This window comes from Hylobates moloch, unplaced genomic scaffold (assembly GCF_009828535.3).
Source record: "Hylobates moloch isolate HMO894 unplaced genomic scaffold, HMol_V3 SCAFFOLD_15, whole genome shotgun sequence".
NCBI classification, from domain to species: domain Eukaryota; kingdom Metazoa; phylum Chordata; class Mammalia; order Primates; family Hylobatidae; genus Hylobates; species Hylobates moloch.
The window spans coordinates 59550636-59576655 of record NW_026652290.1 but is presented as its reverse complement, the minus strand read 5'-3'; the positions used below and the strand labels follow the sequence as shown (position 1 = coordinate 59576655).

Sequence of the window (26020 nt, the reverse complement as noted above, 5' to 3'; positions counted from 1 at the left end):
ATTAGCAGCAATTATGTGTGCCTGCAAAGACATATTTTCATGTATAATACAGCCATACACCCCGCTTAATTCAGCAGCCCAGATCCCTGACAACCTCAACCATTTGGAACTCAGGTATGAATTCCCAAACTATACTCAGGAGCTTAAGGGATGTGTCTAAAATTAAGGTTAATGAGTTAACAAGCTTAATTATTTTGTTTCCTCTGGCAAACTTCCAGTCTTCCTGGGTTTAATCCAATAGAAGAAATGGTTATTGAGTGCCTACTTGTACAGGGCACCCTGTTAGGCTGTGAGAGGGGTACAGGGAGAGCTGAGAACAGATCATAATTCCATGGGGAGGGAGGAAGCAGACATGCTGACTGCAGCAAGATGGAAGGAAACAGAATGATCGCCAGCTAGAAAAGAATAAAAGCCTCTGAGCTCTCGAATTAGCACTAATAACACCAGAAAATTAAATAGCCCCCAAGGCTGGAGTACAGCCACGACAGTGCCTGGGGTTTCATAACAATGACTGAGTCGTAAAATTAAAAGAACAGAAAAAGTTAAGATGTTACTAACTCAATTTCCTATGGCACAGAATGATATCAGACATTTTAGAAAAAAGTCTAATTAAAACAATTAGCATTTAATTTCAAGGGGTCACTTTAAATTGCCTGAATAATTAATTACATCCAGACTTTCTTTTTTTTTCTTTTTGAGACAAAGTCTCCCTCTTGTCCCCCAGTCTGGAATGCAATGGCGCGATCTTGGCTCACTGCAACCTCTGCCTCCCGGGTTCAAGTGATTCTCCTGCCTCAGCCTCCCGAGTAGCTGGGATTACAGGTGTCTACCACCATGCCCAACTAATTTTTTGTATTTTAAGTAGAAATGGGGTTTCACCATGTTGGCCAGGCTGGTCTCGAACTCCTGACCTCAGGTGATCCGCCTGCCTCGGCCTGCCAAAGTGCTGGGATTACAGGCGTCAGTCACTGCGCCCAGCCCAGATGATCTCATGTTACAGGAATTAATAGGATAGGCCGGGTGCAGTGGCTCATGCCTATAATCCCAGCACTTTGGGGAGGCCGAGGCAGGCAGATCACAAGGTCAGGAGATCGAGACCATCTTGGCCAACATGGTGAAACCCCCCCGCCCCACTAAAAAAATACAAAAAGTTAGCTGGGTGTGGTGGTGCATGCCTGTAATCCCAGCTACTTGGGAGGCTGAGGCAGGGGAATCGCTTGAACCCAGGAGGCGCAGGTTGCAGTGAGCTGAGATCGCGTCACTGCACTCCAGCCTGGTGACACAGCAAGACTCTGTCTCAAAAAAAAAAAAGGAATTAATAGGGTTACTATAAAGGAAGAATTTTTTTTTTTTTTTTTGAGACAGAGTCTGGCTCTGTCACCCAAGCTAGAGTGCAGTGGTGCAATCTCGGCTCACTGCCACCTCCACCTCCCGGGTTCACGCCATTCTCCTGCCTCAGCCTCCCGAGTAGCTGGGACTACGGGTGCCCGCCACCACGCCCAGCTAATTTTTTGTATTTTTAGTAGAGATGGGGTTTCACCGTGTTAGCCAGGATGGTCTCAATCTCCTGACCTCGTGATCCGCCCAACTCGGCCTCCCAAAGTGCTGGGATTACAGGCGTGAGCCATTGCGCCCGGCCTAAAGGATGAATTTGAAAGTGGAATCTTGATGGGCCAAATAGACTGCTAGTCTTTGGATATTTTTACATTAATGGGCTACCTTAGAGATGAGGGTTTGGGAATAGAAGGAATAATTGCTAACTTTAATTTTATTTTCTTTGATTTGCTCCCTAGAATTTTTTTCTTCTTTTTTAAAAACCTTTATTAGAGAAATTTAAAAATATAAAAGTAAGCAAATAGCATAAAGAACGTTTCGTACAGTATTCATCACCCACTACTGAATCCCACTTCATCTAAACCCATCCACATCCTCCTGCATTACTTTGCAGCAAATCCTAGATATCATATAATTTTATCCATAAATATTTCACTGTGTATCTCTTAACAGTCAAGGGGTCTTTCTTTAAAATCCTCAAAATTCCATTATCCTAACCAAAAACATCAATGGTGATTATTTAATATAATCAAATATCTACTCCAAGTTCAAATTCCCAATTGCTTTATAAAATTATATATTTTTAAGAGACAAGGTCTCGCTACGTTGCCCAGGTTGGTCTCCATCTCTTGGGTTCAAGTGATATTCCTGTCTCAGCCTCCCAAGTAGCTGGTATTACAGATGCACACCACCACACTCAGCTAAAGTGATAACTTTTAAAGAGTTTATTTGAATTAGAATCTGCAACTGATTGATATGTTTCTTAGTCTGTATGTTCCCCCAACCCCATTCAAAATGTTTTCATTGAAATTAATTTTTTGAGTCCAGCAGGACATTTGGCCTGGAGAGTTTCCCACAATCTGGTTTTGGCTGATTACAACTCTGGTGGCATCATCGAATGTGTTCCTCTCCGACTCCTTTGAGTTCCTATAAATTGGTTGTTGGAAAGAGAGGCTCATTTAGATTCAGGTTCCATGTTTTTGCAAGACTACTTCATGGGCAGTGATGTGCTCTAGCAGAAGGCTCCTCGTGTCCATTTGTCTCTTTTTTTTCTTATGATGACAATTCATACTTGATAGCGAGAGCCTTTACTACATTAAGGGTTGTCAAATGATGAGAGACTAATTCCACAGTTCCTTATATAATATAGCAAGCTCCCTATACTTAAAGAGAAAACACCCTTCATCTTCTATTTTGTTCCCGTGGTACAGTTCATACAGAAGAACAAGATAAATACTTAAATTTTTTATTTACGAGTATTCAAAATAATGAGTTGCTTTCCTAGCATCCTCCAACAGAAACAACACATTTCTTTTTAGCAATATTATTAACTCATAGCTTTAAATACATTTGATGTGTTTTAATCCCTTGCAGTTTTTAATCCATGTTGATGTTGAAATCACCCCATCTTTGGCCAATCAAGTCAGCTCCCGAATCCTTTTAGCGTGACCTCAATTTTCATTGAAAGCTTCAGAGTGCTTTGGTATAACAAGTTCTTCCAGGTTCATCTCAGATGTTTCCTGCCCAAGACCTGGACCCAGTGATTTCTCCAAATAGTACTGGTTCCTTTTAGTGGGAAATGGTCTTGTGAGACCACAGTCTAGAGGCTGGGGGTGCTCATTACTGTAGGATTGGTCACTGTTTCTAGGTATTTTCCATAGAGAGAGCCAGGAAATACATTCTGAATTCATACTGATGGTTCCTATTCAACATCGGGGCAATTTCAGTTTTGTTACAAGTGTAAAGAAAAAAGTTAATAATAATAATAAAATCAGGATAGCAGCATTTTTACTTAACCCCTTCTGTCTTACATCTACATGCCCTTTCTCCCACACTGAGAATTCTGGTATTCATTGACTCTGAGAATGACAGAATGATAAGGTCACATATTGTACTGCTTTATCATATATCATACCACAATAAATACTCAACAATCAGAGTAACAATTCTGCTGGCAAAAATACGATTGCGATAAACAGCTTGATACATCATTATTTAATGTTTTAAAATATGTATGTGTTTATATCTTTTAAAAATATAGTTGCATATTCTATATACTTTTTTCTACCTTGTTTTTTGTTTTTTTTTTTTTTTTTGAGACAAGATCTCACTCTGTTGCCCAGGCTGGAGTACAATGGCGTGATCACGGCTCACTGCAGCCGCAACCTCCTAAGCTCAAGGGATCCTCCCACCTTAGCCTCCCAAGTAGCTGGGACCACAGGTGCCTGCCACCATGCCTGGCTAATTTTTTGATTTTTTTAGAGATGGGGGTCTCACTTTGTTTCCAGGCTGGTCTCAAACTCCTGGGCTCAAGCAATCTTCGCCTCAGCCTCCAAAAGTGCTGGGATTACAGGGGTGAACAACTGCAACTGGCCCTACCTTGCTTTTTTCACTTCACACTGTATCTTGAAGATCACTCCTTGGTAGTATTTAGATACAGTTTTCATGCTTGGTTTACCATGTGCCATATACTGTGCTAAGTGGTTGTATTAGGCCATTCTTGCATTCCTATAAATACCTGACAGATTGGGTAATTTATAAAGAAAAGAGGTTTAGGCTGGGCACGGTGGCTCACACCTGTAATCCCAGCACTTTGGGAGTTCGAGGCAGGCAGATCACAAGGTCAGGAGATCGAGACCATCCTGGCCAACATGGTGAAACTCTGTCTCTACAAAAATTAGCTAGACTTGGTGGTGCGTGTCTGTAATCCCAGTTACTTGGGAGGCTGAGGCAGGAGAATCGCTTGAACCAGGGCAGTGAGCCAAGATCATGCCACAGCACTCCAGCCTGGCAACAGAGCGAGACTCCATCTCAAAAAAAAAAGAGGTTTAATTGGCTTACAGTGCTGCAGCCTGTATGGGAAGCATGGCCCCAGTATCTGCTCTGGAGAGAGGCCTCAGGAAGGTTTTACTCATAGTGGAAGGGGAAGCAAGAACAGGCACTTCACATGATGAAAGCAGGAGCAAGGTGGGTGGGGTGGGGACAGGTGCCACACACTTTTAAATGACCAGATCTCGCAAGGACTCACTATCATGAAGACAGCACCAAGCCATGAGGGATCTGCCCCCATGATCCAAACACCTCTCACCAGGCCCCACCTCCACCATTGGGGATTACATTTCAACATGAGATTTGAGTGAAGACAAATATCCAAGCCACATCAGTGGTTTATACAGATTATCCCATTTAATCCTCAGAATGATCCAGTGAGGTTGCCACTGTTATAATTGCCATTTTATAAATGAAATTTGAGTTTCACTTGAAACTCAACATGTAACTCAATTTCATTTGAAACATGAGAAATTGAAAGTTAAGTAATTTGTCCAAGGTCATCAAGCTGAGAAGCAGTGAATAATCTTTTTTTTTTTTTTTTTTTTTTTTTGAGATGGAGTCTCACTCTGTCACCCAGGCTGGGGTGCAGTGCTGCAATCTCAGCTCACTGCAACCTCTGCCTCCCGGGTTCAAGTGATTCTCCTACCTCAGCCTCCCGAGTAGCTGGGATTATAGGCACTCACCATCACACCTAGCTAATTTTTTGTATTTTTAGTAGAGACAGGGTTTCACCATGTTGGCCAGGCTGGTCTCAAACTCCTGACTTTAAGTGATCTGCCCGCCTCAGCCACCCAAAGTGCTGGGATTACAGGCATGAGCCACCACGCCCAGCCCAGTGAATAATCTTTTAAGATAGAGGGAGAAAACTGATAAATTTTATATATTCATTATTCACTTATATCTATATCTCTAGTTAGCATAGAGGCAGAGAAATAATTTACACCAGTAAATTAGCAGACATCAGTATATCAGAATACTCACAGCCCTGTCTGGTTCATAAACAAGGGTTTGCGGAGAAGTTTCCAACAGAGGGCTTATCAAGTAGGCAAAAAACTTAAATACACACAAAGTAACTTGAAAACCATTTTTTTTTTTGAGACAGAGTCTCTCTCTGTCACCCAGGCTGGAGTGCAGTGGTGTGATCTCTGCTCACTCTAATCTCCTGGGTTCAAGCGATTCTCCTGCTTCAGCCTCCCAAGTAGCACGTGCCTCCACACTCGGCTAATTTTTGTATTTTTAGTAGAGGTGGGGTTTCACCATGTTGGCCAGGCTGGTCTCGAACTCCTGACCTCCAGGCACGTGCCTCCACACTCGGCTAATTTTTGTATTTTTAGTAGAGGTGGGGTTTCACCATGTTGTCCAGGCTGGTCTCGAACTCCTAACCTCAAATGATCCACCCGCCTCAGCCTCCCAAAATGCTGTGATTACAGGCAAGAGCCACAGTACCCGGCCTTGAAAACCATTTTTAAAATCTATCTAATAGATGGGGGGAGAAAACTGTGTAGATTAACAATATAAATGATGAGATAACTTGGAATAAATGAGAAATCAAAGCGGGCATATCATAAAACTCATTTTGGGATTGTAAATCCTTTGGGCACAGAACCATACTCCATCTTTGTCCATTTGTTGCTGTTCTTTCTTTTATGTGTATGGTGTTTTATAGCAGAATCTCTTTCTGCCTGCCATCTACTGCGGCTGGTCCCTACCCTGGGGTGGGTGGAACAGGTTCTAGAGAAAGGGAAATGACTTGGGGGGCTGGGATGGCACCCCAGAAGGCATCTGCCCCAGGCCTTATAATTCTTTGGATTCTAGTTCTTTGGATTCTAGTTATTCACGTGCTTCTTTTCTCCTTTCTTGTAGGCTGCTAGCAAGTTTAGGCAGGCCCTAGCACACCCATCCCTGTGTGCTCCCCCAACCTCAGCCTAGCAAATGAACCAGGTAAGCGTCTGACTCAAAAGAAGCCAATTAAACTCCTGTTGGAATTTGCCTTTTGGACCCAGAGACGCTGGGTGGCCTCTGGCCGCTGACCTCCTGATTGCCATCCCTCCCCCATCACCACAACTCAATAATCAAACCAGCAACTGAGGAGTTACTCTATACTCTTCTGCTTTACCTCCCAACCACCCCGTTCCAGCCGCTAGTCATCATGCTGATTCTACCTGTAAAATACAGCTCGATTTGTTTGGTTTTCTCCATCTCCACAGCTGGCACCATCTCTACGTCTCCGCCATCTGTCACCTAGATAACACAGCATCTTCCAAATGAGTGCCCCCATTTCCAGGGTGATCTTAAAACAGAAATCAGATTTTCACCCCTGCTGAATATCCTTCAGGGCTCCTCTCTGCACCCAGCTGGAATCCAAACACTGGTCCAGGAAGCCCTGCCTGCCTCTCCTGCCTCATCTAGGTGGCTCTACCCTTTGCCCACCTCACTTCAGCCACAGTGGCCTCATCTAAGTGCCTCCACATTTGGTATCTATTCATTCTCTAGCCAGTGCACCTCAGAATGCCTGGAATTCGGCCAGGCACAGTGGCCCATCCCTACAGGAATTCCAGAACTTTGTGAGGCCAAGGTGGGTGGATCCCTTGAGATCAGGATTCAAGACCAGCCTGGCCAACATGGTGAACCCCCGTCTCTACCAAAAATACAAAAATTAGCTGTGCATAGTGGTGCGTGCCTGTAATCCCAGCCACTCTGGAGGCCAAGGTAGGAGAATTGCTTGAACCTGGAGGCAGAGGTTGCAGTGAGCCAAGATTGTGCCACTGCACTCCAGCCTGGGCGACAGAGCAAGATTCTGTCTCAAACAAACAAATAAAAAGAATGCCTGGGGCTGGGTGCAGTGGCTCACGCCTGTAATCCCAGCACTTTGGGAGGCTGAGGCAGGTGGATCACGAGGTCAGGAGATCGAGACCATCTTGGCTAACATGGTGAAATCCCGTCTCTACTAAAAAATACAAAAAATTGGCCGGGCACGGCGGCTCACGCTTGTAATCCCAGCACTTTGGGAGGCCGAGGCGGGCGGATCACGAGGTCAGGAGATGGAGACCGCGGTGAAACCTCGTCTCTACTAAAAAATACAAAAAAATTAGCCAGGCGTGGTGGCGGGCGCCTGTAGTCCCAGCTACTCGGAGAGGCTGAGGCAGGAGAATGGCGTGAACCCGGGAGGCGGAGCTTGCAGTGAGCCGAGATTGCGCCACTGCACTCCAGCCTGGGCGACAGAGCGAGACTCCGTCTCAAGAAAAAAAAAAATAATAATACAAAAAAATTAGCCGGGCGTGGTGGCAGGCGCCTGTAGTCCCAGCTACTCAGGAGGCTGAGGCAGGAGAATGGCATGAACCCGGGAGGCGGAGCTTGCAGCAGTGAGCCGAGATGGTGCCACTGCACTCCAGCCTGGGCAACACACAACAGCAAGACTCTGTCTCAAAAAAAAAAAAAAAAAAAAGAATGCCTGGAATTCCTGTCCTTGCCCATCACTTGTCTCTTTCTCATCTTTCCAGCCTCAGCTTAAATGTCACCTCCTCAGGGGAGCCTTCCCTGGTCACATGATCTTTAATAGGTCATCCATGTTTTTCTTCTCTCAGCATCTCATTTGTTTCCTTCCTAGTACTTAATGTAATAGATCATTATTCTTTGTGTACTTAATTGTCTCCCCATGGCGGGTGCAGTGGCTCATGCCTGTAATCCTAGTACTTTGGGAGGCTGAGGCAGGAGGATCACTTGTGTCCAGGAGTTCAAGACCAGCCTGGGCAACACAGTGAGACCCCCATCTCTATCAAAAAATTAAAAATTAGCCAAGTGTGGTGGTGCAGACCTGTAGTCCCTGCTACTCGGGAGGCTAAGGTGGGAGGATCACTTGAGCCTGGGAGGTAGAGGCTAAAGTGAGATGAGATAGTGCCACTGAACTCCAGCTTGGGTGTCAGAGTGAGACCCTGTCTAAAAAAAAAAAGTTAAATTAAATAATTGTTTCCCCAACTACACTATAATCTCCATCTTGGGAACTACACCATCTTGTTGGCCATCATGTTGTATCCTCTTGGGGGAATAAGGACAAGCTTCAAAGAAAGAGATGGCACTTGGGAAGAAGGTGCTAAATTTTCTCCTTCTTCCATTTAGCACTGCTGCATCTTGATTCTGTTCTGGGGGAACCACCCTTTGCCTATTTCAGCCATGGGGTTTGGCTTGAAGTGACCCACCCTTGGCACCAGGAAAGTCTCTTATTAATTTAGGCAGGTTACGACTGAGGCCAAAAATAATCAAGATGTTTGCTGGGGTCAGGCACGGTGGCTCACGCCTGTAATCCCAGCACTTTGGTAGGCTGAGATGGGCAGATCACTTGAGGTCAGGAGTTCAAAACCAGCCTGGCCGACATGGTGAAACCCCGTCTCTACTAATAATAGAAAAAATCAGCTGGGCATGGTGGCATGCGCCTGTAATCCTAGCTACTCAGGAGACCGAGGCAGGAAAATGGCTTGAACCCGGAGGGGGAGGTTGCAGAGAGCTGAGATCACACCGCTGCACTCCAGCCTGGACAACAGAGCGAGGCTCGGTCTCAAAAAAAATAAAATAAAATAAAATAAAAAAGAATTTAAAAGATGTTTGCAGGGCAAGAAGCATACTCTCTCTCTTTCCTGTTAAAATGGCCAAAAGAGAACCTCTTTCTCTCGCCTTTCTCCCACTGAGCAGTGTAGTGTGAAGATATGTGATTCGGGATTGCTATATCAGTCAAGGTCCCAGCAGGAAGCAGATGGCACATTCAAACTGGACAATTTGAGGAGCAATTAGTAAGTGGACTGTTGGCGGTGCATACCTGTAACCCCAGCTACTTAGGAGGCTGAGGCAGGAGGATCTCTTGAACCCAGGAGTTCGAGGCCACAGTGAGCTATGATCTCCGGCCTGGGTGACAGAGTGAGACCCTATCTCTATTAAAAAAAAAAACAAAAAACCATGGACTGTTTGCAAAAGTGTGAGCATGTGTACGGAAAACTTAAGGAATAATGAAGTATCTTGGGGCCATTACCTAGGCCTACAGAGAATGGTTGCTGGAATGCAGAGATAGAGAGAGATATGGAGACTGTCACTTCGTAGATGAGGGATGAAGGCAGCCTGTGCTGTGCACCATGGAGGACAGAGATTTAATTAATAGCCCAGCCATCCATGGAGCCCATGCTGGTGCTCCTCACTGGCCAAACCCAAGTGGAAGACAGAAGGCAAGGAAGCCCACATATCTAAGCCAGGTCATCCTCCAAGGGCACTGAGCAGGGAGGAGAAGAATAGAGACGTAAAGAGGCAGAAGGAAGATACGGAGCACACCTACCTGCTAGGGTAGGACTGAAAGAGCCACTGGGGGTTCTGAACGCAAGCCAACACGGCAAAAGGCAGAAGACAAAAATGTAGTAAAACCAAGTCACCTATGGTGCCATCCAAGCTGCTGAACAGATGCCACCTGAAGCTAACTAGATACCTCAGTATATTTCTCAGTATAGGAGCCAATAGATTCCCTTTATTGTCCAGATGTTACTTGAAACACAAAGAGCCCTCACAGATCTAATGATTTCTTCGAGTATTACTGAGGTTTCAATAAGCAGAAATGGAGAAATCACTTTCCAGAAACAGGGAACAGAATAAGCAAAGGCCAAGGTGAAAATGAGGGGCATGTTTGGGGATCCGTGAGTAGGCAGTTGACTGGAGCCTATAGGCCAAGTATTAGCAGAAGATTCCAGAAAGGTAAGTGGGGTCTCATAGACTGGAAGTCCTAGAACTGGAAGTCAAGGAGTTGGGAGCTCATGCAACTGGCAATGGAGAACCACCAAAAGGTGAACTGTTGTGCTTGTAATTATTTTCTTCATGGTTTCTTTGGGGTCCTGGGACTGTGTGGTGGCTCGTATGTGTAACTGTGATTAACTTTACATCGTGAAAAGTCAGTCACCAAAAGGCAGGAGAAGAGGCTAGATGAGACTCGCCTGCAGAACTGGACGGAGGGCTCTGCGGCTGCCACCGAATCTGCTCCAGGATCCTGCCGAGTCTCCTCCCACTCAGGGTAAACCATTTCCACTTACTACGGACTCCACCTTGTGGTCATGCTTGAGAACTGCACCACTGCCTCCGCAGTCCTACCCACAAGGGCAACAGGATCACCACCCTCTTTCCTTGTCCCTCTCATACCTTTAGGTCTCTTAAAAAAAATGAAAGCAACAGTGTACAGAAAGAAGTATAAAGGAAAAATTATTTCAAAATTAAAGTTTAACAAATAAAAGCATACCAAGATAAAGTCCATTTCGTGAGATTTCATGCATCTTAAACAAATGGACCTCAAACCAAATATATTATTTAACCCTCTGTACATCCTCTTCTATTAGTATTATCTGTTTTCATTAATTTCTTCAAAGCCCCAATGGGTCAGGCGGCTAAAGACATTTTCACACTTATGGCCGGGCACTGTGGGAGGCCAAGGGGGGAGGATCGCTTGAGGCCAGGAGTTCAAGACCAGCATGGCCAACATGGTGAAACCCCGTCTCTACTAAAAATTCAGAAATCATCTGGGCGTCGTAGTGCATTCCTGTAGTGCCAGCTACTTGGGAGGCTGAGGCAGGGGAATTGCTTGAATCTGGGAAGTGGAGGCTGCAGTGAGCCAAGATCATGCTACTGCACTCCAGCCTGGGTGACAGAGTGAGACTGTCTCAAAAAAAAAAAAAAAAAAAAATTCACATTTAATCCTTACAGTTGTTTGGTAGGCACAAACGCTACTATCCTCATTTCACAAATAAGGAAATCTAGGCATATGGGCTCAGAGAGTTTTAACAACCTGCCCAAGGCCACACAGCTAATTAGTTGGGACAGTTGGAATTTGAACTTGGTCAGTTGGATCCAAAACACAGGCATTTCCCACCAAGCCACATTGCCTCTTAGTTGACAGGATTTTCATCTACTCGATTTTCAACTGGAAATTAGTAAGGGGATCTTGATTGTTGCCTCCCCTTCACTGCTTCACCCATATGCAAAGATAGGTTATTGATAGCACCTCCTGACTGATATGGGATTTTGCCCCTTTCTCTCTCCCCATGGCCATAATCTCAGTCTGGCCCTTCCTCGCATTTCATATGAAATATTGCAATTGCTTCCTACGAGGTTTCCAGTGTTTCCTCCATCCCACCCTACTGAAGAGAGGGTTCTAGTTTTAAAATCCAAATCTGAAAAGACTCAATCAATTTAGGCCATACATGTGGCATTTAAGCCACATGTATCAAGATGCTTAAAAATGTCTATATCCTTTCAATCAGTAATTCTACTTCTGTGAATCTTTCAAAAAAAATTCCTGTATATAAAAAAGTTACATGTACAAAGATGGTCAGGCAGTATTATTGATGTAGTATAGCTATTCCTTACAAAATTTTTAAATTTCCATTATGAGGCTGGGAATGGTAGCTCCCATCTGTAATCCCAGGGCTGTGGGAGGCCAAGGAGGGAGGATTGCTTGAGGCCAGAAGTCTAAGATCAGCCTGGGCAACATAGTAAGACCCCATCTCTACAAAAAAAATTAAATTAAATTAAATTATAATAGCCAGGCATGGTGGCGTGCACCTGTAGTCCTAAGCTAAGGCAGAAGGATCACTTGAGCCCAGGAGTTTGAAGCTGAAGTGAGCTATCATCATGCCACTGCACTCCAGCCTGGGATAAAGGAAGACCCCTCTCTAAACAAAACAAATAATAAGGTCAGGCGTGGTGGCTCACGCCTGTAATCCCAGCACTTTGGGAGGCCGAGGCGGGCAGATCACAAGGTCAGGAGTTTGAGACCAGCCTGACCAACATGGTGAAACCCCATCTCTACTAAAAATACAAAAATTAGCCAGGTGTGGTGGCGTGCACCTGTAATCCCAGCTACTCAGGAGGCTGATGCAGGAGAATTGCTTGAACCCAGGAGGCAGAGGCTGTAGTGAGCAGAGATTGCACCACTGCACTCCAGCCTGGGCAACAGAGCGAGACTCTGCCTCAAAAAAAAAAAAGGAAACAAGAAAAACAAATAATAATAATAATAAATTTAAACCAACTTAATTTCTACTCCAAACCCAACAGGATTTTCTACTTCAGGCCGTCCTTCAAGGTCCTAGGAAGACCCTGCAGTTATAGATCATTACTGGTCACTGTCAAGGCCACCAGGGCCCAATTTATCTGGTTCCCTCAGTTCTAACAGCCCACTAGCCTTCACGCCACCCTTGGGACATATGGATATCTGGTGAGGCTGGGAGCCCTGTAACTGTTCCTCTCTGAGATCTGGCCACTCCCCTGGGATGCTGACAGAGGGCAGGGCACAGGTCCCTGCTATTGCAGGACCCTGGACCCCTCCCCTGGCTTGGAGCAATCTTTTACCCTGGGGGAAATCCACCACTGCCTGCTAGGGTTTCCATCAGAGCCACTTCCTGTCTCCTCTCCCTCCAGTACACTGTACACTCAGACACTTCAGGGGACTTAGGCTTTTGAAAACAAAGCCAGGAAAAGAAGTGTTTTGCAGGCAATTTCTGCCTTCAGCCTGCCAGCTCCTGAGGAAAGTAAAACGAAGCCTGCCCGAGGAGGAAAAGCGGGGAAATACAAGGGGAAATTCCCCATTTGTAGCTCAGAAAGTTATCCTACCTCAAGATGCTTAACAATGAGACAATGTCATAAGATGTGAATGTTGGACATGAAGTCTGTGGGTTGCACGTAGATGTTGATGCAGCCTGAACCATACAGTTGGCAAATCTAATTCACTTCACCTACTCATTCCAGATGCAAATTTCCAAAGTTCTGTTGAAAATGGTTGAAGGAATAGTGTTACGGCAACTGCCCTTGGCTTTTCCAGCTTTACACTTCCATGCCTATGGAAATCTCCCTGTCTGTAGCTTTAAGCATTACCTCTACATGATCGACCATCCCATCTTCATCTCCATCCCTGACGTCCTAACTTGAGCTCCATGTCTCCAACAAGACAAAAGGCAGGGCCGGGCGTGGTGCTCATGCCTGTAATCCCAACACTTTGGGAGGCTGAGGCTGGCAGATCACAAGGTCAGGAGATCGAGACCGTCCTGGCTAACATAGTGAAACCCAGTCGCTACTAAAAATACAAAAAATTAGCTGGGTGTAGTGGTGCTCGCCTGTAGTCTCAGCTACTCGGGAGGCTGAAGCAGGAGAATCGCTTGAACCCTGTAGGTGGAGACTGCAGTGAACTGAGATGGCACCACTGCTCTCCAACCTCGGTGACAGAGCAAGACTCCTTCTCAAAAAATAAAAATAAAAAAAAGACAAAAGACAGCACCACCTGGGAATCTCACTTTCACTTTCATGCCCCAAATCAACTCATTGTCTTTATCCCAAGTCAGCTTCCTCTGCACATGTCTCATTCCATCAGCGAGACAGGAGGGTAAGGTCCCAGCCAAGTTCTTTCCTCTATGGAAATGCTTGTTCCCTGGTGCCACGAAGAAACAGCACTCGAACATAAATTTAATTTTCTCAGCAAGGCAATTTTTACTTCTACAGAAGGGTGTAACTCGCAAATAGAGTAATGGTGACAGCACACCTGGACAGGGAAGGGGAAGGAGTTCTTATTCCTGAGGCAGGTAGCCCCTACTGCTGTGTTGTTCCCCTATTGGCTAGGGTTGGACCGCAGTCTAAGCTAATTCTGATTGGCTATTTTAAAGAGAGCAGGGGTATGAGCCAGAGTGGCAGGGTGAGTAGTGTGGCAGGAAGGACAGTTAGGAACAGGTAACTAAAGGTGACTTAGGTCACAGCAGGTGACCAGGGGTGACTCAGGTCAAAGCAGGTGACTGGGATGAGTCAGGATGAAGCAGGTGAGCAGGGGAACAGATGTGAACTACTGATCAGGACTGGTGGGAAAGTTGTTTACTGAAACTAGAAGCAAAGGGGCGAAGAGAACCAGGAAGTTAAACTTTAAAATTGAGAATCAAAGAATAAGAGAGCTGAACATACTGACATACTGATTCTTTGAAGAGAAACTTGGGGTTCACTATATTTAACAATCCCCCTTCTTGAATTTTTATAGTTCTTCTCTTCAAACTTCCTTAACATGTCTTGGCTTAGTTGTTCTGCTTGATTCCCTAAAAGAAAAAGCTTCTCTGAATAAGGTGGAGGAGAATTAAGGGAGGTTTTAGTAAGTGCTGCCTGTATGAGTCTGTACACCAGCCCATGGATGCTTGGTATGACACAACACCCAACAAGAATGAGTACACCTACTACGGCTGCAAGAGAAGTAAGAATTGAGGCTATGATTCCTTTCCATTTACCAAACCATTTTTCTAGCCACCTTGTAAAGGGATCATTTATCCCTGGGTTTTTGGCTAACTCACTGGACAGAGCAGTTAGACCTTGCAATGCCTTTGTTATACTTCCATCAGGGGCGGTGGTGTTTGGGATGAAGGTACAACCTTGAGTTTTAATCACGACGCAAACTCCTCCTCTTTCTGCTAATATCATGTCTAAGGCTCTTCTACTTTCCCAAGCCATCTGGCTAGTAGCCCCTAATTGCTCACCTATTCCTTTAACAGCATCTCTAATGTAGTTAATAAACCGCTGTTGGTTTTAATAAATGTAATTTATCTAATCTATGTTCTTATTAATTGTCACCATCAAAATATTGACTTAAATTCTGCAGCTATTTGATCTCGGGCTTTAAATTCATCTGGTACTCCTTGTGGAGGTCTAATAGCATTTACATAAACATGGGAGTCAAAGGACCCATGTGAGGCACTTCTTTTTTTTACGCTTTTCTCTCTTTTTTTTTTTTTCGTGTTGACGGAATGCTAGGGTAAAAGGGATGGCCAGTTGGACTAGGGCACAAGTGCTGCTCTAATTACTTGGCAGAGCAGAGTACCCAGCAATAGTTGCGTGCAATACCACCACACATCTGCTTGGAGATGAACAAGGGCAGACGGATTGGTAAGCTCTTGAAAAGGCTTGGTTTCACTGCACCGTTAAGTCTTCAAGGAATGCTAACTCCACCCTCCACCCCCGCCCCCCGCAGAGAAAGGCGCGAGGTGAAGTTAACATCAGGGGCTGGCGGCAGCCCAGGGGCTGACCCACAGGGCTCTTAACCTCAGGGAACCACAGTGAAAGAGTCTTGCATGACTTATCGCCCCAGGCTGTGGGGTTCTGGAAGAGAGCTACCATACAGCTCATGCCCAGTCCATGAGAGGACCACCCAACTAGAAAGGGGACAATCTGGGTCTCTGGCCTGCCTGTCGCATAAGTGTTAACAGTCGCTTTTGTTTAGCATGCGAACAGAATATTTAATCCATTCCAGCCAAGCATTTGCATCCTGATACTCTGTTTCAATTGCTATAGTTTGTTTTAAATCTTTAACCTCTACAGCAACTACTTTGGTTTCATCATTGGGTAGATAACAAGAGGTTTGGTTAGCAGAGAAGTTAGGAGAGGGAGAAGGGGGTGCAGGAGGTGACAAGGCAATGAAGTGCATTTCAAAGGATCCCGAGACTTCTGCTCCTATACCATAGAAGAACTCTGGGGAGCAAGGATGGTCATCTGTACTCAATTACATTGGTCTAACTGACAATGGGGAGGGGTAACTCCTTTAGTAAAATGAATATATGGTTTTAAGAAACTGCAAGTGCTAGTTGGGGCAGCCAATCCTTGCTCTTTAGTATTTTAGAGAGCATTGGACCAACTTTGGCAGAGAAGCTCTGCTCTAGGAGGACAAGATTTCCAGTTTATACTGGAATCTTCGTCAAACTCTTCTCAAACTAATTTATCCCAGTTAACAGATTTTTAGTCTGAAGAGCGCTAGGAAGGATAAAGATACTTTCCTGAAGTGGAGAGTTGCCTCTGACTTGGCAAATCTCCACAGGGTGTAACAAGGCAAGCATCAAATGTAATAGTTTGAGGCGAAATTGACTTGGTTACATTAATAACTAGGTGGTCAGCAATAGAGCGAGGAAAGAAGTCATAATCAAATGGATGAAAGAGAGTTAAATTTTTCTTAGCTTTAGTTTGGTAGGGTTTTCCCCTGGGACCGTGGCCCATGACTCTGGAGGGGGTGGCACTTTCCTGACTCAGGTGTGATGGGTCCATCCTTTTTCTGCTGTCCAGACTGCCGTTTCAGTAGTTAGGATCACTAGGTAAGGTCCTTCCCAGGCCAGTTCGAGCTCCAACTCAAGTGCTATTTCTTTGCAGCACTGGGGAAAAAGAGTTTCTAACACTGCCCCCTTACAAAAGCCTCAAAATGCCTGTACAAGTCCATGACTTAGGGGTCTTAGGGGCTCCTTTGTGGAAGTTTCTGTTTGTTACCACCCCGCAGGCAAATAAACGGATTGGACAGAGCCTAGTCCCAAGGGCATCCAAGCTATTGGCCAATCCAGACCTTCTGAAGTAGCCTAGAGTGAAAATCCAGACCAACAAGAACACCTTCTATTAAACAGTGACCAGCCAAACCATCAGATTATCTCTCTTGGGGCTTTAAAGAGACACAGACAGAGGGGGGTTGTTATTGGCAGGAGGGTAAAAACAGAGACAGGAAGAGTCAGTAGTTGAGCTACCTTAATGAGTGTCTAAGCATGAAAACTAGGTCATCAGGAACTCTGCTGATCTGATTCTCTCCTAAGCAGGGGAGCTTTCTGGGCAGTTGGGAGTAGAGGAGTAGAAGAAAGTATAGCAGATGTTTCTCTTCTTTTCAGTTTCTCCTCCCTCTTTTCTTATCCACCCCCCACCTTTTTTTTTTTTTCACCTACTCAGTGTCTGAATACCTCCCTATTTGAGAGACAGGGCCACAATTCTCACTATGGAAGCTGAGAGGGTCAGGTACTTTCTGGCCTCACACCTTGGAAGCTGGAGCTTGGGCACATGATCCTGCTAGTGAACCAGAGACTCAGAATCATTTGAGAAATAACTTACTGCTGCAGCATCAAATGTTAGCATGACAGCATGTAGTATGCAGTGGCCATGGTGCCAACAGCAGTGTGTTCACCTGACTGTCAGCATGTAAAACTGCAAATCTACAGAAAAGTTGAAAGATTACAGTGGATACACCCTTTACCTAGTGAATTAGTTACCTATTGCTGCAAAACAAATTATCTAAAACATAGCTTTATGGGAAAAAACATTTATCATGCCAGTTTCCATGGGTCAGGAGTGCAGGCACTGCTTACCTGACTCTTCTGGCTTGGGGTCTGCCACAAGGCTACAAATCAAAGTGTCAAGTGGGCTGCAGTCTCACATGAAGGCTTCACTGGGGAAGGACCTGCTTCTAAGCTCATTCATATGGTTGTCAGCAGGATTCAGTTCCTCACAGGCTATTGGACTGAGGGTCTCAGTTCTTCACTGGCTGTTTTCTGGAGGCCTCCCTCAGTTCCTCACATGTGAGCCTCTTCCCCATGGGGCAGCTCACAACATGGCAGCCCATTTCCACCTGAGCAATTGATGGAGAGAGAATTCAATTACGGAAGGAACCTCCCACATGCTATTTGCTAGAAGCCAGTTTCTAAACCCAGCCCTTACTCAAGAGAAAGGGATTACACAAGGTGTGAATTCCAGGAGGGAAGGTCAGAATTCACTGAGTGCCAACTTAGAGTCTGCCAACCACAGATTCATCAATTACTAACATTTTATCACATTTGCACGCACTCCCCCTTAGATAGATAGATAGCTACAAATACAGATATACAGTTTTGTTTGTTAAACAACCAAAATTAAGTTAAAGATTGATATGGTTTGGCTCTGTACCCACCCAAATCTCAACTTGAATTCCCACATGCTGTGGGAAGAACCTGTGGGAGGTAATTGAATCATGGGGGCAGGTTTTTCCCATGCTGTTCTTGTGGTAGTGAATACGTCTCACAAGATCTGATGGTTTTAAAGAGGGGAGTTCCCCTGCACAAGTTCTCTCCTCTTGTCTGCTGCCATGTGAGACATGCCTTTCACCTTCCACCATGATTGTGAGGCCTCCCCAGCCACGTGGAACTGTAAGTTCATTAAACTTCTTTCTTTTGTAAATTACCCAGTCTCAGGTATGTCTTTATCAGCGTGTGAAAACAGACTAATACAAAGATATTATAACATTTCACCTCTAATTACTTCAGCGTGTATCTCCTAAGAATAAAAATATTTTTCTACATAACCACGATGCCATCACCTCCCCTCAAATTTAACAATTGTGCCATAATATCATCTAGTATCAGCCCAAATTCAACTCTCTCCAGTTATCCCCCAAATACCTTTTATAGCTCTTTTTTTTTTCCTGCTCCAGTATCCACTCAAGTTTCCTGTATTGTTTTTGGTTATTATCTATTTAGTCTCTTTTAATCTAGAACCATTCCTTCCAATACCATTTATTTCTAGGTATTTTTTTCCATACTGTTGACATTTTGGAAGAGTTCAGGCCAATTGTTTTGTATAACTGTTGCCTACACAACAGGTGGGCTAGGTCACTCGGTAAGTGACAACCCAATGGCCACAACCAAGGAGGATTTAACAAGAGGATTTTATTACTTACAACTAGTAAAAAGAACACGGGGTATAGACAGCTCCCAAAGCAATGCCTCCCTGAGCTCCAGGCTGTGTCAGGTTTTATAAGCATAGGGTAATGAGGCATGATCTGACTGCATCTTGCAATGAGGTAATGCCAGGAGGCATGATCTCACTGGATCCTGCTAATGAGTGATGCCAGAGCTCAATGTGATTGCATCATAGATCCAGCCATGCAGTGTCAACTTCCTAATTCAGTCCCTGCTTCTCTGAGCACTTAGGTTCCCCGCTGTGGCTACCTACTTGGTTCATCTGGGCCTGCTCAGGTTACATGACCTGAGGGTCCATCATCAACTGAAAAACAACTCATAACTTTTGTTACATAAAAGTTGAACCAAACTGGTCTAGTGCAGCTACATAATATCCCATATTCTGGAGATGATTACTTCCTAATGATGTTCATCTTATACCAGTATCTACTGTATTTCCGGTAAACAGGAAGTTAGGTTAAATATTTTTGGAAAAATTCTACTTAGGAGGCACATGTCTGGTAGTTCCATTATTGGTGATGTTTGATCACTTGGTTATGGTGGTAACTGCTTGATCTTTCCATTATAAATGCATAATTTCCCTTTTGTAATTAGTAAATAATCAGTGGGGCAATACTTGGGAGTCTGTGTGAATACCTTGTTCCCAGAAACTTTTTTCCCAATAGTTTTAGCATTCATTAGTAATCCTTATCTTGGTTAATTGGTTAATTATTACATTTGAGTTTCCAAAAGGGTAATTGTCTAATCTAAAATTCCTCTTACAGTTATCACTCTGTAAAGATGAGCTTTTCTTTTTCTCTCTGTTTTCTTATGTTTTGTTTGAGATTGACTATGGACCATGATTTTCAAAAAATTATTATATTATAATCAATTATAATTATAGATTACAAATATTTATTTTACATTAACATTTAATATATTTATTATATATTTATATATGGTTAAATGTATTTATTATATAGTACTATATATTAATATACTTGTTAATATATTTTATAAACATATTTTAAATATAATCATATATTAAGCATATATACTTAACTATATACCTAATTATATTGAAGTTAATTATACATTTAAGTATGTAATTATCTCAAATATACTTAAATACAATTATACTTAAAATGTAATTAAATAGTAATTAACATTATTTTTTATTTGCAGATTGTCCCAAATTTGGCCAATGAAAAAGTCCTTCAAGGCCGGGTGTGGTAGCTCATGCCTGTAATCTCAGCATTTTGGGAGGCTGAGGCAGGTGGATCACCAGAGGTCAAGAGTTTGAGACTAGCCTGGCTAACATGATGAAACCCTGTCTCTACTGGAAAAAAAAAAAAATACAAAAATTAGCTGGGTGTGGTGGCAAGCACCTATAACTCAGCAGGCTGAGGCAGGAGAATCACTTGAACCTGGGAGGCAGAGGTTGCAGTCAGCTGAGATCATGCCACTGCACTCCAGCCTGGGAGAAAGAGCAAGACTCTGTCTCAAAAAAAAAAAAAAAAAAGAAAAGAAAAAAAAAAAGTCCTTCAAGTTGACTTCTATATCTTTTTTTAAAAAAAATCAGCTTTATTGAGATCTAATTTCCCTACCATACAGTTCACCCATTTACAGTACACAGTTCCATGGTTTTAGTTTATTCACAGAGTTGTGCAAGCATCATCACAGTCAATTTTAGAACAATCAAATTTAGTTCATTACCCCTAAAAGAAACTGTTACCCATTAGTGGTATCTCCCATTCCCCTCAACTCTTACAGCCCTCGGTAACTGCTAATCTACCATCTCCATAGATTTGCCTATTCTGGATGTGTCATACGAATGGAATCATCCATGTGGTTTTCTGTGACTGGCTTCTTTCACTTGGCATGTTTTCACGGTTCACCCATACTGTATAAAAATGTTCATCTGCATTCTGTAGCATTGATTTTACTGCCATTTTAACATTCCATATTATGGATATACTGTATTTTACTTACTCATTCATCAGTTGATGAGTATTTGGGTTGTTTCCACTTTTTGGCTCTTGTGAATAATGCTGCAATAACCAATCATGTATAAGTTTTTGTATGAACATACGTTTTATCTTGCATATATATATATGTGGAACTGTGGGTCAAATGGTAACTTTATGCTTAATCTTTTGAGAAACTTCCAGACTGCTTTCCAAAGCAGCTGTATTATTTGACATACTTTTTTCTTTTCCTTTCTTTTGAGACAAGGTCTCGCCCTGTTGCTCAGGCTGGACTGCAGTGACCTGATCACAGCTCACTGCAACCTTGACCTGCTGGGCCCTAGCGATCCTACCATGTTAGCCTCCCAAAGAGTTGGAATTACAGGTGTGAACCACTGTGTCCAGCCTCCATTTGACATTCTTACCAGCCACGTATGAGAGTTCCAATTTCTCCACATCTTCATCAACACGTTACCTTTTTTATTATAGCCATCCTAGTGGCTATAATTGTGGTTTTGATTTGCATTTCACTGAGGCTAATGACACTGGGTCAGTTTTTCTCAAGGTACCTTTGGTCCCAAAAATTCATGTTTTATTTTATATCCAGAAAACTGTCTTCAGTTATAGCTTTGTTTCATTGTTATGTTTCTTTTCTTTGGAGACTTCAATGACGCATATGTTAACGTCTGTCGATCTTCTATATCTCTCACTTTTTTTCTAATATTTTTCCTTCTTTTCCAAATTTGTTTTAGGTTCTCTTGGCTGTTTTAAATTTATCAATGTTCCTTCTTGAATTTTTAGGCTAACCTATTTTCCCGTGGACACAATGTAATTTAGTTTCCATATCTCAAGATTATTTTGGCTTTTTCTTCTACTTCTTTCCTGAATTTAGTCAGTTCTCATTTTATAGTTTTCTGCTTTGTGTCCATTTCTATTTTGAGTTTTTTAATGTCTGATTTTTGGTATTCTTTATGGCTGCAGCTGCTTACTAAGTGATATTTAATTCATATGAAGAGTACTATGTTAGTTTTCCTCTGCTTTTTGGCTGTTGGATGGAATTGTGGTTAGTGGGAAGAATTTTTATTAGTTAAAACGGTTTTTTATTTTTTTCTTATAGTTACTTTATATGGATGTGGGTTGCTGTTCTGTTTAGTTCAAAATACCTTGGATCTGACCAGGTGTGGTGGCTCACACCTGTAATCCCAGCAATTTGGGGGACCAAGGCAGGTGGATCAACTGAGGTCAGGAGTTCAAGACCAGCCTTACCAACATGATGAAACTGTCTCTTCTAAAAATACAAAAATTAGCCAGGCATGGTGGTGGGTGCCTGTAATCCCAGCTACTCAGGAGGCTGAAGCAGGAGAATCCCCTGAACCTGGGAGGTGGAGGTTGCAGCGGGCCAAGATCGTGCTACTGCACTCCAGCCCCAGCTGGGTGACAGAGTGAGACACTGTCTCAAAAAAAAAAAACAAAAACAAAAACAAAACAACCTGTCAATATCACTGGGGAAAGAGTTTGTCAAACTCCAAGGCAATTTTCAGTGAGAATGACACAAAGTTTCAGATTTCATGGCAATAGGAATGATGTCAGACTTCAGTCACATTCCCCATGAAGAACCTGACAGCTAGAGTGTCACTATGTATTTTTAAAAGATGACTGAGGATGGAGACAAGTGAGTTGGCAGACAGTGGCAACCTCTGGAAGATGGAATCTTCTCTGCTGGTTCCCAGGCTGCTGCTCTGAAAGTCCCAAAACACACACCTGGCCTCTCCTGCATTCCCACTGGCTGCGCCTTGCTCCTGCCCAGAATGGAATCTGGCTCCCGGCCACCAAGCAAGAAACCACCAGCTGGCTAAAATTTTTAATTAAAAAAAAAAAAATTAGTTCAAGTGCCCACTGGGAGACAAAACTCTGAACCAATGACCAATAGTTTCCTCCACAGCAGAATATCATTGCTGGTAACAATGGGTGTGGCACTTCTCAAATCATACCTAATGATTCTCCTCAAAATTTATACTTTGCTTTTCCTCAAACCAGCTGGTTTAGATATTTTAGTACAATGCTTTCACCAGAACCTACAACAATGGTTCCTATTAACTGGAAACTGAAATTGATGTGGTCTCCTCATGCCACAGATCACATGTTGTTTGGTGACTGATCTTGACTCTCAGGAGGAAGTGGGGTTGCTGTTATGCCACTGAGACAAGAGAAGCAGTAATAGAACCCAGGAGGTCTCCTGAGGCACCTCATCACTCTCATGCCAGGGCACAAGTTGATGGCAATGTACTGTACCACCTACAGACAAACTACAGACAACCCACCTACGGGCAACCTCCTCAAGAACAAAAGCTTGCTTAACCCAACCAGGCAAAGAATCCTGGACAGCTGAGGGGTTGCGTGAAGGAAAGAGGGACCTGGAATGGGTAGCGGACAAGGAAAATTGTAAATGACAATAAAGCTTCATTACCAGTTACAAAAATGAGGACTGTAACCTCTAACAGTATTTCCCTTCTTGCTGTATTATATATAAATGGAGTTTTTAGCTATTGTCCTTTTCTTTCATTTCCTTTCTCTTCACAATTGTATCTAAAGTCTATCAGTGATGCTTAACTTTACAATTTAGTCTACACATTACAACGATGGGATGGGATGATGATGAAACTGAAAGGAAGAATGGAACATCACCTACAGAAGTTAGACTTGGGCCAAATACAGTAAATGAGGAGACTTTGAGATGCCCTGCTTTGGGGAAGGGATAAGTAAATTTTGTTATAGGAGAGATGCTCCCATTTTGTTGGATGGTAGCATTTTCATTTACCTTTGAAAGCACTTCTGTGAATGTTGGGCAGCCTAAGAGACGGACTATAGTGAAGCAACTTTTGGCAACCCAGCGTCTCATTCTTCTTATTTGAGGGGAGGCCCCCACACACTGAGTCTTGGTATGAGGCTAGGCCTCCCAGACTAGAAGCCACAGTAGAAACCAGAACTCTCTTTGCCTATTGGCAATTATTTGCCTATTGGCAATTAGAACACAGGCACACAACCTAGAATAGGCCAAGTAAATGGTCCTTCCCAAAACTTGAATCTTGAGTGAGAAGAGTTGAAAAATAATTCATGTCACCACCAAAGGAGCTGGTACGCATCCTAATCAGAGTACCAAAGCAGGATGGCTTAGCTGGTTCCTAACATTTCCAGGCCTGGTTCTCCAGCATTGCTGGTGCAAGGAGTACAACTACAGACAGCTCTAGGCCTACTTTTCCCATGCTCAGAAACACCAAAGGAAAGAGCCTCTTTCTCCCAGCCTCATTCTCTAAAATCACCGACAAGGGCTCAGATCATCTCAGGTTTGGTCATGTGCGCATCCCTGGGGAAATCTGAAAACAAGAGGAGGGAGACTATAGTTGGCCAGGCCTGGGTTCCACACCTCCCCTTCTCCACACCCATCCTGCCTTGGGAGACCAGAGAAGTGTGGTGCTAAAGAACCATCTGACCCAGGGGACTGCAGACAATTCCCCAAAGGAAAGTTTTCCCGTCAGGCAAAAACAAAAGCTGCTCACAACACAAAATTACAGAACATCAGAACCAAAAGGAACCTTGGGACTCCTTCATCCTATCCCCTCTCTTTATAGATGAGGAAACCATACAGGATATGTAGGCCTGTTTGGACTTCGTACAATTCTCTGTCCAGCAGGGGTGACTTGGCTGTGGGATTAGGTGACTCCACTGGAGGTCTTCTGTGTATAGAAAAGATCAAGGGTCACAAACACAAATGCCTTCAGGTAGGCAGCAAAAGTGTGAAGGCTGGCTGTTACTTAATGGACCAGTGGTGTTGGTGGGATTCAAATTCTTATTAAAAAACAAAAGCAAACAAAGAAAACCTATGGGATGCCCAAACAAAACCATCTGTGGGCTGGCTGCTGCTGTCGTCAAAAGTTTGTGGCCCCTGGGTTAGACAAAACCTCTGAGCTGTCCTGACAGGTCTGGGAAAACCAAACAAGTCCTCGTCTCCTAAACTACCTGGGACTCAAGAGCTCTGTAGGAAAAAATTTGTACCCTGCACCCAGCTGGGGTTGACATTTACAGACGCCTGTTTTATGAATTGGGGAGATATTCAGTGGAAGCCAGATTGCTGAAAGTGCTGCTGAGAGAAAATCATCAGAAGGGAGGGCCCCTTCCCCATGCCAGCCTGGTGGTAGTTCCTCTATGCTTCCAGATTCTGCTAAGTAGTAAAAGCTAAAGGGCAGTGTCATTAAGCTCCTAGGGGATGGGATGCAGTGGCTCACACCTGTAATTCCAGCACTTTGGGAGGCCGAGGCGGGAGGATCCTCTGAGTCCAGGAGTTCAAGCCCAGCCTGGGCAACACAGCAAAACCCCATCTCTGCAAAACAGATAGAGATGTATGAAAGTTACTAGGTCTCATGCTGGCAGGGGAGAGAGTGAGCACCCTGGCCTCCCACAAGCTGCCTCCCACTTCCCTCCGACTCCATCACCGATTTCCCATCAGAGCAGGCTGCTCACAGTCGCTAAGCAGCTCCCAGTTCATTTTCCACACCCTTCCCATTCTCTACGAGCCAGAGCTCCACCTCCCCACCGAAGCTGTCTTCAACCACCCGGCCTGGGGAGCTCCCCTCAGCACTGGCTCCCCGCCCCGCCTCGCAGCACCTGTTCGGGCCTCGGTCGCGCCGCCGGGTCGTGCAGACGCAAATGTAAACAGAAAAACAGTGAAAGGCGTTCGGACAGCCTAGAGGCGGCCACGCGCCTGGAACATCAGTGCGTCCAGAGCAAAATGGACGAATGTACGCATGACTCCTGGCGCGACCTTCACGCGGGAAAGCGCGCCCCCCGGCACCCACCCCTAAGCGCCCCAGAATGACCCGCCCTTACACAACCCAGCTAGCAGCCGAAGCTGAGGTCGGAGCTCCAAAAGCGAGGGAGGACAGCCGCTGAAGAAGTCCCGGCTTCCCATAGGCCAAGACGAAGTAGGGGGCGGGCTCATCTTGCAGGAGCGTCCACGTATTGGTGGAGCCCCGGACTTAGGGCTGAGATTGGCTGCGCGAAACTGCCGAAAGCCCTCCCGCGGAGGGAGAAGGGGCGGGAATAAGGGCGTGGTCAGCGCGGCCGGAGGGCGTGGTTGGCGCTCGGTCCCGCCCTGCGCATTTTGGGCTGCGGTTGGAG

General features: G+C 44.4%; 1 long non-coding RNA gene across 1 annotated transcript in view; it reads right to left on the bottom strand.

Annotated features, from left to right (window-relative positions):
* The window catches only part of LOC131381296 (uncharacterized), a 62253-nt gene extending 36485 nt beyond the window's left edge, over window positions 1-25768 (bottom strand). The window contains exons 1-3 of the long non-coding RNA XR_009209934.1: window positions 25508-25768; window positions 25131-25223; window positions 17535-17794 (exon numbers count right to left, since the gene is read on the bottom strand). This is a non-coding gene — a long non-coding RNA (uncharacterized LOC131381296). The remainder of the gene's footprint in view (window positions 1-17534; window positions 17795-25130; window positions 25224-25507) is intronic.
* Window positions 25769-26020: the final 252 nt, after the last annotated feature.